Below are 11,083 nucleotides of genomic sequence, written 5' to 3'. Positions count from 1 at the left end.
GTTGAAATTTTTGTAAGTGTGTGAGATGCATGAAACTGTAAAAGCATTTGGAGATTTTGCTCATTTATCCTGCACTGAATTTTTGCATTTAATCTTAAACACAGAAGTCAGGGGAGTTCATGCTGTCTCTCAGCTCACAAACCAGACAAAAGGCCTTGGAGGAGATGACTGCAAATATACAGATATCACATATCTGCTGTACAAGTAGAATATAATACGATATGTGGATATGATATAATTTTAAGTGTGAAAGTGAAGTGACTTCAGTAAATCCTCTCTAAACTGCTGTAAAGCCACTGTTCCCGCATAATTCCTAGAACCAGTGTGCTTTTAATCTGCAGAGTGCTTTATACACTTCACCTAATTCTCAGCATTCCTCTGGAGAGACAAGTCAAGTATCTGGGTGCTGGTAAATCACCTGGGAAGTCAGTCAAAGCACTGCAGTGGCTTTTTTAAACCCATAAGAGAGAGTTAGATTGAGGAGAGGCATCATAAATTCCTTGCTTCATGAGCCTAGCAGTAAATAGGCTGGGCTTAAACACATAAAACTAACTCATAAAATTCCCCAGATGTGGCACAGGTTGCCAAGTGACTTTGGGCGAATCGCATAGTTTATTCACATCTTGTTTTCTTTGTGTATGTTATGCAGTGGTCTGGCTAGGCTCTGTAGGTTCCTGAGAGATACTGTGATAACAAACGGTGACATGCATGTGCCAGATCACTTCATCTGGCACACTCTTAGATAACTGTTTTCAGATCATTGTGTTCTCTTTCCTCCACCATCACCTGCATCTTTGTGACAAACCGCATAGTCACTAGCATTAAATGACAGGGAGGTGAGCATTTTCAAGTGTAACCACAATGTCTGACAAAGAACAGGTAACTTCGAAAACAAGCTTCTGTTGCACTGTCTTTCCCTGTTATTTTTATAATAAGAGACTAAGTGAATGGTTGAGAGGACTGCAGCTTCTTTGTACCACTGGAGAAGTTTTGGGCATCTGTATTGGGTCTGTCTGAGATGGAGTTAATTTTCCACATATATTATTTCTTCAATATCCTGTAACGCTCTGTCAATATTAGAATTTAAAACAACTTTGCAACACAACCTTCCTAGCATATGAAAACTTTGTTTTGCCCAAATCTCTGGCTCTTGGGAAAACTTACTGCTGTTTCTCTTTGGTGTTGAAAAGCAAAATTGATTTAAAGTATATTTTTCAAAAGCCAGTGGGAAGTTAAAAAGAGAAGTCATACACATGACTCATGGTCCTGGAAACAGCTGTACTGCTTTAGGTGACAAACGGCTGGGTTTATGCCTTATGTAACTTCAGGAGAATCAATATGCAGCAAATGTAGAGTCAGAAAGGAATCTGACCCAAAAATTTAAAACACTACAAGCTGCCTCGTCTTGTATCTAAATGGGTGTTCTTTGTCTCTCCAAATATCTTACTTTCTGCGATGTCCTCAGAAAAGGGTGAGTGATGCGCTTGCAGTAGATTGGGTTGCTTGGAAACAATGTATATCAGAACAGGTTCAAAGTTAACCACTGCTATATCATAACAACATAAACACACCGTTGGCCAATTAAAAAACGCCAAAACTCCAAGTTGCACCCAACCGAACAGCAAGCATCCTCATGAAAATAAAACCTTTACAGCAACTATCTTCCTCTGGAATTAAATCTTCAGAGGTCTCTATAAGTACTCTCAGAACTGCTCGTTTCTACATCTCCAAAGTACTAAGGAAACTGGACCAGGAATGTTGGTTATCTCTCAGACACAAATTCTATTTGATACCAAAAATATTGGATAGTAGTGTAACCTCTTCTTCAGTACATATTTGAAACGGTTATATTTGTGCCTGGCTGTACTTTGTTTCCCATTACCCCTAAACAATGTCTTATCTTGTGTTTATTGTTACAGCGTTCTGTTCACATACTATTGTGTACTGTGCTACTCAAAACTAAAGCAAATCCAAATATCTGAGACGTATATTTAGCAACCCCAGACCTATTTATGTAGCAGGTATAAGAAATGTCCTTAGACCAATGGTCCATCCTACCCAGTTTTCTTCCTCCAACAGAAAACGCTGTTTTGGGAGAGCCCATGTGCCTGACCACTTTCTGTGATCTTTCCTACTACCAAACACCCACAGCTGTGTTTGGGATATTAGAAGATACAACTCTGCCTATTCCCTATAGCAGCTATTTATGTACCTGGCATCCATGAATTTGTCTAAGTCCATTTTAAATTGGCCTCCATCACCTCCTGTGGATATAAATTCTAGAATGTTATTGCGCACCATTTAAAGACTTTCTTCAACTGAATTTTTAAACCTACCTCTTACTTGTTTGAACATATGCTCCCTACTACTGAAGAATTTAGTGAATAACAGTTCATCAGGTACCCACTGCCTTCATTACTTTGTACTTTTTTTTTTCCTTACTGATAATGAAAGAACTACAAGTAGACACTTCACATGGCACTGCTTGTGCCTTCTGGTCTTCTTAAATATCAAGCCAGTTGTATCTAGGAATACACTGTATATAGTACTGCAGTCCTGAGACTGCAGCCCATTGTACAGTGGTTGTGGCAGCAGTAGGTGTAAGCCTTGCCAGCTAATTGCCCATTCCCAAGCAAACTAACCTGTTGAAACATTCAGGTTGAAAAAAGTCCTCAGGAAAAAAAAAAAACAAAAAAAATTGGTTTTTTCTTAGGTCTTATTGGTTGTCCCAGCAAGCAATTGCATTGGTGTGATGGGAGGAGGGATGAAAAACAACGGTGAGGCCATAGAGGTTGCTCTTCTCAACCACTTGTTTCTTCAGCTGGATTTGCAGAACTACAGCGACAGTGGTTACATACAATGAAGGGAAACATGCTTGCCATATTTCTGTTTCGCTATTCAGATAATCATGAAAAAACTCTCCATTCTTCCTTATGAATGGAAGTACAGATGACTGTATAATATGTCCCCTACACTCCTTTTTTTAACCCTAATTTGCAGAACCCCATAACTGTACCTAACAGAGGTATGTGCTGAAGCGCTTGTCTTATCAAACTCTCAAAGTTTCTGCAGTTTTGCTCCTGAAAAAAATGGTATTCTAAGTGATCCACCAGGCTATGCAAGAAACTAGTGTAAGTTATCTCCGTTGTAGCGCACTAGAGTCCTGCACAGCAGCAAGAAAGGAATCCCTTCTTGTGACAGCTGATATTGTCATCCTTTCCTGTTCTCCTGAAGGGAAAGTTAGTTCAGCTGCAGCTTGTATCTCTTCCTCTTTAGCTCATTGTCTGTATTTCACTAATTTGAATCATGCATCAAATACTGAAATTATGATACCCAGAGAACAAAGCACACCACCTATCCAAAATCACATGGCAATGACATGCTACTCCGTGAAACCTGCAGTGTATCTGGTTCTCATCCAGTACTCCCAGTATTACAGCATGAAGAGGAGGCAGAAGGTGAAAGATGAAGGATTATTCTGCAGAGCTGACTTTCTTCAATGACACAGATTCAGGACACCTGTTGTCCATATCTAGGAGTAGTTTTTCTGCCTCTGGATATGGCAGCAGCTGCATCCACAGCACAGGTGGTCTGAGACAGGAGAGCAAGTGTTTCTGCATCTGTCAGTGAGTTTGTGGAGGAATAACATCCAACTTTAGCAGCTGCTTCTCTGACCTAAACTCTGAGTAAGGGAGGAAGGAGGCAGCAAGGAGCTTGGAAGCATGCGGACAGTTCAGAAGTGATTGATGTTGAGAGGGTTGGTAATAAATGAAGAGCTTTCAGGCAGTGGAACTAGAGGTGTGCCTGGGCATATGCATGGAGACTGGAAAAAATGACTGGGCATAACAGTGAGCTAAGCAAGTCCTAAATTAGGGAGGAGTCAGGACTGGCAAAGTCAAATTCATAACAACAGTTTGCAGATGAAGGTGAATTGAGTCTGTAGGTGGAGAGGGGTAAATGAAAATCGTGGGAGGGCTACAGCTGAAAGGGAAGATGTCGAAGTGTCCTTCATTCTACTGTTTTGGTTTGGTTTGTTTTTTTAATTCTGAAATTTAGAAAACCTAGAAAGCTTGAAAGTGTTCCCTTCTTTTATTTCCTCCACCAGACTTTTCATTATGATCGTGCCATGATCCATTCTTTCAACAAATATATTTTCCCAGTTCTGATACTGAATTTTTCAAAGAGGTACCTATGAAGTATAAGAAGATACTACCACAATATCTGCAGCTAGCTAGTTATTTGTCCATCAGCTTCCACTGTTGACTTAAAAATTCTCAGGTTTTTAATCTTCTCCAAATGATAATACATCTGTCTGGATATTTTCTGCTTAAAACCATGCTGGGTTATTAATATTCATAAGGTGGTCCTCTTCTAAATGGCTATATATAAGAAAAGAAGTATATATGCATGAGTCATATTATTCTTTGCATCACAACAGAACAATAGCTTTAGGGTTAGTGTTGATATAGGACTTGGGTGGTCCAAATTTAACTCAATTTGGCTACATTCTTCCTTTGTAACTTGAACCGACAACTTAGCCTTTTTGAGCCTCAGTTTCTTAGGCTGTAAAATGAGATCTATGAGTCGTTATCAGTTTTGGTGGAAGGAACAGATATTACAAAGGGGAAAACTTCAAGAAAAGTTAAGTATAGTAGAATTCCAAATAACAAGAGGACATAACCCTGATTTACTCATGAAAAGGGAATGACTACAGAACCAAAATGGATCTGGCTTCTCTTAGAGGTTTTAAACTTGTTTTTCTTTTCAACATCGTGGCTGCAAGTTTTTAAATAGTTATGCTGCTTCCTGTTTCCCATAAACATATTTCAGATCTCATTTCTTTATAAGTGAAAGGAAAAGAGAAGGCATCCCATAAAATTACCACACAAGTAAAGCCACTGGTGATGGTTCTCTCTAATGAAGAGTCTGCAATTTATCACCTTGGGTTTTGCCAAGTGACATAAAAGCAGACAATAAATATTACTGAAGAAAGGACATACATAAGACCATAAATGAACACAAGAAAACAAGAGAGATAAACAAAAGACAAAATTTAAGAGATGAAGACAGATTATCAGTCAACTTCTTTTGGGAAAAAGCAGACAACATTTTCAATTTCTTTTCAGAACTTCAGGCCTCAGCAATGCAATGTGAAAATATTTCTTTGGACTGATATAAAATGTGCATTTGCATTCTTTCCTCCAGTAAAAACTAGAATTCACAGAAGCTGAATACACACTATATATTTTGGAGTGGCTGTATGGGTTTTTTTGGTCTGTGTGTCTTACCTGAATATTGCTTGTAGAAAACCATTTTTTTTTTCTAAATACATATATTTTTTAATGTTAGAGACTTGCATGATAATTAAAAATGTAAAACTGTAAGTAAACTATACTACAATTACCTGAGTAATTTGGTTCAAATCAACTCACAAGGCTGATCAGATGACTGAAATGTTACTAAAGCAGATTATTTCATACAGCTACCCAAGGGGCCCATACTTGTTCCCACAGAGTTCAAAGATAAACATGCTTTTAACTATAATAGGAGTAGGAACTTGACGTTGACTTGTAGGGATGACTGAAGATCTTTGAAGCTGGAACAAAATATGCATGGCTATCACACATCAGTAATTATCTTGGCACCATAAACATTTATATATCAGCATGTTACAAAATTTTCATCTTATGTATGATAACAAAGTAACTGAGATCTTATTGTGAGGGTCAAAATACAGTATTTCATCTTAATAAAAACTGAGTTTATTGCAATATCTTCCTCTCCTGAGCATCCTAGCATGTTAATATACAACACATAAGGACGGCATTATGAAATGCACATATACATATGTATGCTTAAAAAAATAAGCTGTTTATTTTACTGCAGTGTTTGGCCAGATAACAACACTATTAATACTCAAGTGTAACACGAGGCAGGCTGTAACAGTTATTCTGTGGAACGATAAAGCTGGATGGAGCCAAAAAGTGAGATGTATGACCTTACAGTGGAATTTGCAGTCCTCGGGAGAGCAGATATATTTGACACATAGTGTACATTACATACTCTTGTTGCATTTAGTTCATTCCCATCAGCACCCATTATGCTGGAATTTTCAATCTTTGCAGTATTTTTGTCTCCTCTCAAGATTGTTGAAGGGACACTGGTGTTGCATGAAAAGTATTTCTTGCTTTAAACATGCTCCTTTACAATTTCCCTCTATGCTGCTTTATCTTCCACAAACCTTTCAGTGCTCGTCCTATTTACACTTGTGTGCATGTCTTCAAAGTGCATGGTTATTTTGGTTATGTAGATTTTCTGTGACTGCATTACAAGGTGTCAGCAACCTAAGGTTGCTTCTGTGCATGAACTGGCTCCTGATTAAATCAGTATGTGGGCTAACTAGCTCTAAAATAAGACCATTTTGTTCCTGTTTACTTGTGTTCAAATTGAATATTCTCATTAAGAAAAAACTTGCAGTTACTTGTGTCCTTTTATTTTAATGATGACAATTTCCCTAAGTATAAACAGGTCACACTACAGATATTAAATGTGAACATCTCCCATTTAAACTGTCAGAGATGTGCTTCTATTAGCATTACAAACAGAAGCTATCAGCTGAAAATGAAAAAAAAAAAAAAAAGCTGGAAACATTGGCCTGCTCAGTTTTCAAAGAAAGCATCCAAGCAGAAGGGCCTCAGCTGCCTTAGTCATAATTTTGGCCCAAGTACTAAAGTGAATCCCACTGAAATAAGGAGTATAATATAGTCTTTCTAGCCCCAAGCTATTGTAGCATTCTTTACATAGCCCTTACCCACTATATCCTTTCCAGTGAGCCCTAGCCACCTCAAGGCTCCAAGGAGAGAAGAGAGACACATAAGACAAAGATTGTTACCACCCCTGCAGAATGGAGGATCTCTAGGCAGCAAAGATCCAGCCCCCATGCAGATCTCAGGAGGGAGTGTTTGGTTTGATACATTAGAATTGCCAATGTTACAGTCAGGGCTGCCCTGGAAGCAGTTCAGTATGGCTCAGCACAATCAGCTGTTAAAATCACAGGCAGCTCTCCAACCTGCTCTTAAATGTCATTCCTATCATTTGCTTTCTGCTGCAGCTCCCTCTCTATTCCCTTCCAAGTATTTCATCCCTAGAATAGTGTGTAGTGTGCCATGCATTGGACACACAGCATACACACATGCAGAACACCAACAAAAATTCTGATGAGTGCAGATTGCACTGATTTTTATTTTAATGTAGTCTCTATAGACTCAAGAGTTGGGAAACTAAGTTTCTGTCAGTGTTGCCAGTTTTCGCACTTTTGTGATCTCAGACAAATCAGACAGCTCTGTTCGTGCAGTCCATTCATCTGTAAAAACAAACAACTACAAAAAGCAAAGCATAAGTATAAAATAGTTATCTCCTTCTACACATTTCTATGCTGCTGAATTAATCTGCATACAGTTTGAAGGTCTTCAAACAGAAAATGCTATAGAATTGCTAAATATCAGTAGTCACATGAAAGTAATCATTTCAAGACAAACTCTGACAGCCAAACTCTACCTTTGGTTCAAAGAGATTTCACTTCTGTGGAAGTGTTCCTCAGTCCTATCTAAACCTACAGTCTATGGAAAGCCATTGTAGGACTTATCAATGTTTTCAGAAAGAAATCCTTCCAGTAAAGGAGACGTGTCAGAGATGTTAAACAAAAAAGCCCCATGTTGAATGAACTCATTGGAAAGCAAAGGGTATCTACGTATAAGAGGGTTATTTTTTCAGGCATTATCAAGCTGCAGCATAATACAGGCTGAGGACAGTTATAAATTTCTGTGGGTTTTTTTGAATAAATGATTAGTTTTAAGATTAATTTATTGCTCTTGATTAAGAACCGATAGAGTTCATCTTTGTCTTGTTCCTATGCACATCTGAAAAACAGTCCTAAAGGAGGCTTTCTCATTAACCGTCTGCCTTCCTGCTAGCAGGGATATACAATGAGAATAGCTTTCCTTTCATAGAACATGTTCTATGTTTTTCTTCTTTTTTTAAATTAAGATAGTCATTACATTATTGTGCCTAAAACATACAAGCAGAGTTAAAGCGCCTTTAGAAATGAGGCTACTCTTCTGCTTGTGCAGAGATTACAAACGCATAGTCCAACTCTTAAATCAAATTTCTCATTAGTTTAAGATGTTAGCAGTAATTAAAAAAAAAACAAAATTGAAGGCCACTGGGTTTTTCTGCAAAACTAAAAAAAAAAAAAGAGCATTGCTTGGAAAAAAAAAAAAAACAAACAAACAACACTGAAACAGGAGCTTTGGAACTACTACTGTAAGTTTTTCACCATTGCCTAGAACATTAAACGGGGCATTTATTTAATTCTCTTTCATTTTTCCCAGAAAAGCAGATAATTCGCTACCTGGTCATTTCTGCACTCACAGACTTCATGTTATTTTAAAAGATAAAATTTCTTTGAGATGGAGATGACAGATAGTGTATTCCTCACAGCCACAGGAATGAAAACAGTCTGTCCTGGAGAGTACACATGATCTCCAAATCTGTTAGGATGGTGCTGTGCCTGTTATCAATGTTGTATTCTAGTGTTTCTAATTATATTCATCACTTAATGACCAGATTAGGGATACAAAATTCCGCAGAACTGTAAGTGACAAACCACTGGCAAGAAGCAGCCTTTCCCAGTTGCAGTGGCATAACAGGAGTCACTGACTCTTTGTCACAAGGGATTTATATATCTCCCTTTCATTCACCTACATGACCCCACACTAACACAGACTTTTTTTTTTATTAGAGGCAATTTGGTGCTTGTTTGTTTTCCAGAGATTTCCTAGCAATATTATTCTTAATATTTGAAAAAATATTATCATAATCGGAAATTTTTATTTTTTTTTTTTTTTTTTAGGACCAGAGTGAGAGTAATGATGTAGTTTCAGGGGGGTTGAAAAAAAAAAAAGACTGGACTGGACTGCAGAGCAGGCATGAAACATATTTTGTGAATGCAACACCAAAGACAAATAGTACAAAGCACTTACTTGAATGCACAGTCAGAAGCTGGCAGAAAGCTTAAGGGTCACAAAGGCAAACAATTTAAGAGCAAACTGTTTTACAGCCTTTTATTGTAACACTCTGAACAGGATGTTTCAGCCAAAGAAACTATTGTCTGTATGGAAGGAAGAAAGACATACAGGTGTACCAAACAAGTCAGTGTTTTCATAATGAACAAGTAGAATATATTTGCAAATACCACCAGGCAGCAACCATAAATTAACACAGCTGAAAAGCATGGGAGCATTTGTTTAATTTAAACGTCTTCAGTCCTAAAGAATCAAAACCAAAATTTCCATTTCTACAGGAAAGCCATGAACTTGAGACTTTTTTAAAGATTGATTCCTGATGAGAAGCCCTTGAGCACACATAGTCCAAAGGATCAGACTTTAAGGAAGTCTCCTTACAGTGTCTTCTCTTTTGATTTATTTGCTCAGAGAATGATAGGACAGATACTGCTTTGTGAACATGATTATTCATTTTACAGATACACATCCATACTTTCAAATTGGTGTTACACCTGGGTTAAATACTGTTACAACTGTCCCAGCCAAAGTAAAAATAACTTGTAACATAAATAAAGATAGTATATCCATGCACAAAATAGATCTGCTAAGAGTTGCCTGGTGAGAGTTATCTTGAAAGCATTATAAAAGCTACAATTTTTCAAAAATTGTAGCTGTTTTCTCTATGCAAGATGTATTTGCATCTGGGAGCTCCCATGAGGCTTCATCCTAAAAGCTGTGTCTTTGAGATTGCAGGATTGATCCTTCAAGGACAGGTAGTCAGGAAAAGGTTGGGTTTTTTTTAAGACATTAACTAGCAGCTCTGTCAGAATCCTCTGTACATTTCCTATGGACTTAATCCAATTGAATTAATTAAAAAGACTTCTGTTTGCTTAATGGAAAAGAGACAAGACATAATTTATAACCTTGGTATGGAAGACAGCCTCCGGCTTTCTGTCCAACACAAAACTATTTGAAATTAAGAAAAGTCGCTGTAGTGGAAGAATGGTGTCTCTTGAAATGAAGAAAAAAATTTGCTTACATTGTTTAAGAAAGATGAACACACACATGAGAGAGAACCTGCCTTTAAAATTTAAGACCACAGCTATTAAAATTGGGTCTTTAAATACTCTTCCATACTACATGTAAATTTCCTACAATCTTTGTTCCTAAGTAAAAAAATCATCCAAGATTATCATTGCTTTGCCTAAGAAGAGGGGAAGGAAAGGAGATGAACTGCCCTCCTCAGAGTAGCTCTTACCCGACAGGCAGATGGCAAGCGATGTGCCAGAATTTGCAGGAAAAAGTCCAAAGAAGATCATTAATTCCAACACTGCCCCTACACCCCAAACACCATTAAAATGTCACCGCTACTGACTCTGAGAACCGAGGCACCAGCAAAACACATTCTACAGAAAGATTTCTGTAACCTTAATGAACTATTGAAAACCCATCCAAAATGCAGTAAGGAAAAACTATGGAATGAGCAGATCAGTATATGTGATAATTATAGAGAAAACAAGTAACCTTCAACTGCAACATATCTGTAAATATCTATATATGCAATACATATATATAATATATAATAAATGATATTTCTCTAAACTGTATTTGGTTTCACAAAACATTTTTTCATTCAGAAAAAAAAAAAAAATCTTTTTAGAAGAAAACCATGGACCAAATCCTTGACTGGTAGCATACTTCACTAAGCTATGCTAATCTGTGTCCAAAGAGAAATGCTACGGGAAGCTACATGAACATTTAAAGAAATTGTGGAGTGGCTTAGGTGAAAAAAGGTCTTGATCTTCTAGCACCAACATATTTCTTTTACATTTTCTCCACTTTTAGTGCAGCAATCCAAGCCACATATTTTGCTCTCACCAAATATAGTATTTTCCCCTTTCAGGTAGTCTTCATGACTAAGCTTTGGTGGAGGTAGTTTGATGTTATGACATTAAGCCCTTGCAATATCCAGAGTTAACAAATTCAGCCTTTTCTTTAGATATTAGATATTTAGGTGGGAC

The sequence above is a fragment of the Pezoporus wallicus genome, unplaced genomic scaffold, assembly GCF_028554395.1.
Source record: "Pezoporus wallicus isolate ANWC-B61680 ecotype Strahan unplaced genomic scaffold, APGP_CSIRO_Pwel_v1 scaffold_7107, whole genome shotgun sequence".
NCBI classification, from domain to species: Eukaryota; Metazoa; Chordata; class Aves; order Psittaciformes; family Psittacidae; genus Pezoporus; species Pezoporus wallicus.
The sequence above is the reverse complement of the archived record's forward strand: the minus strand, read 5'-3'. Positions refer to the sequence as shown.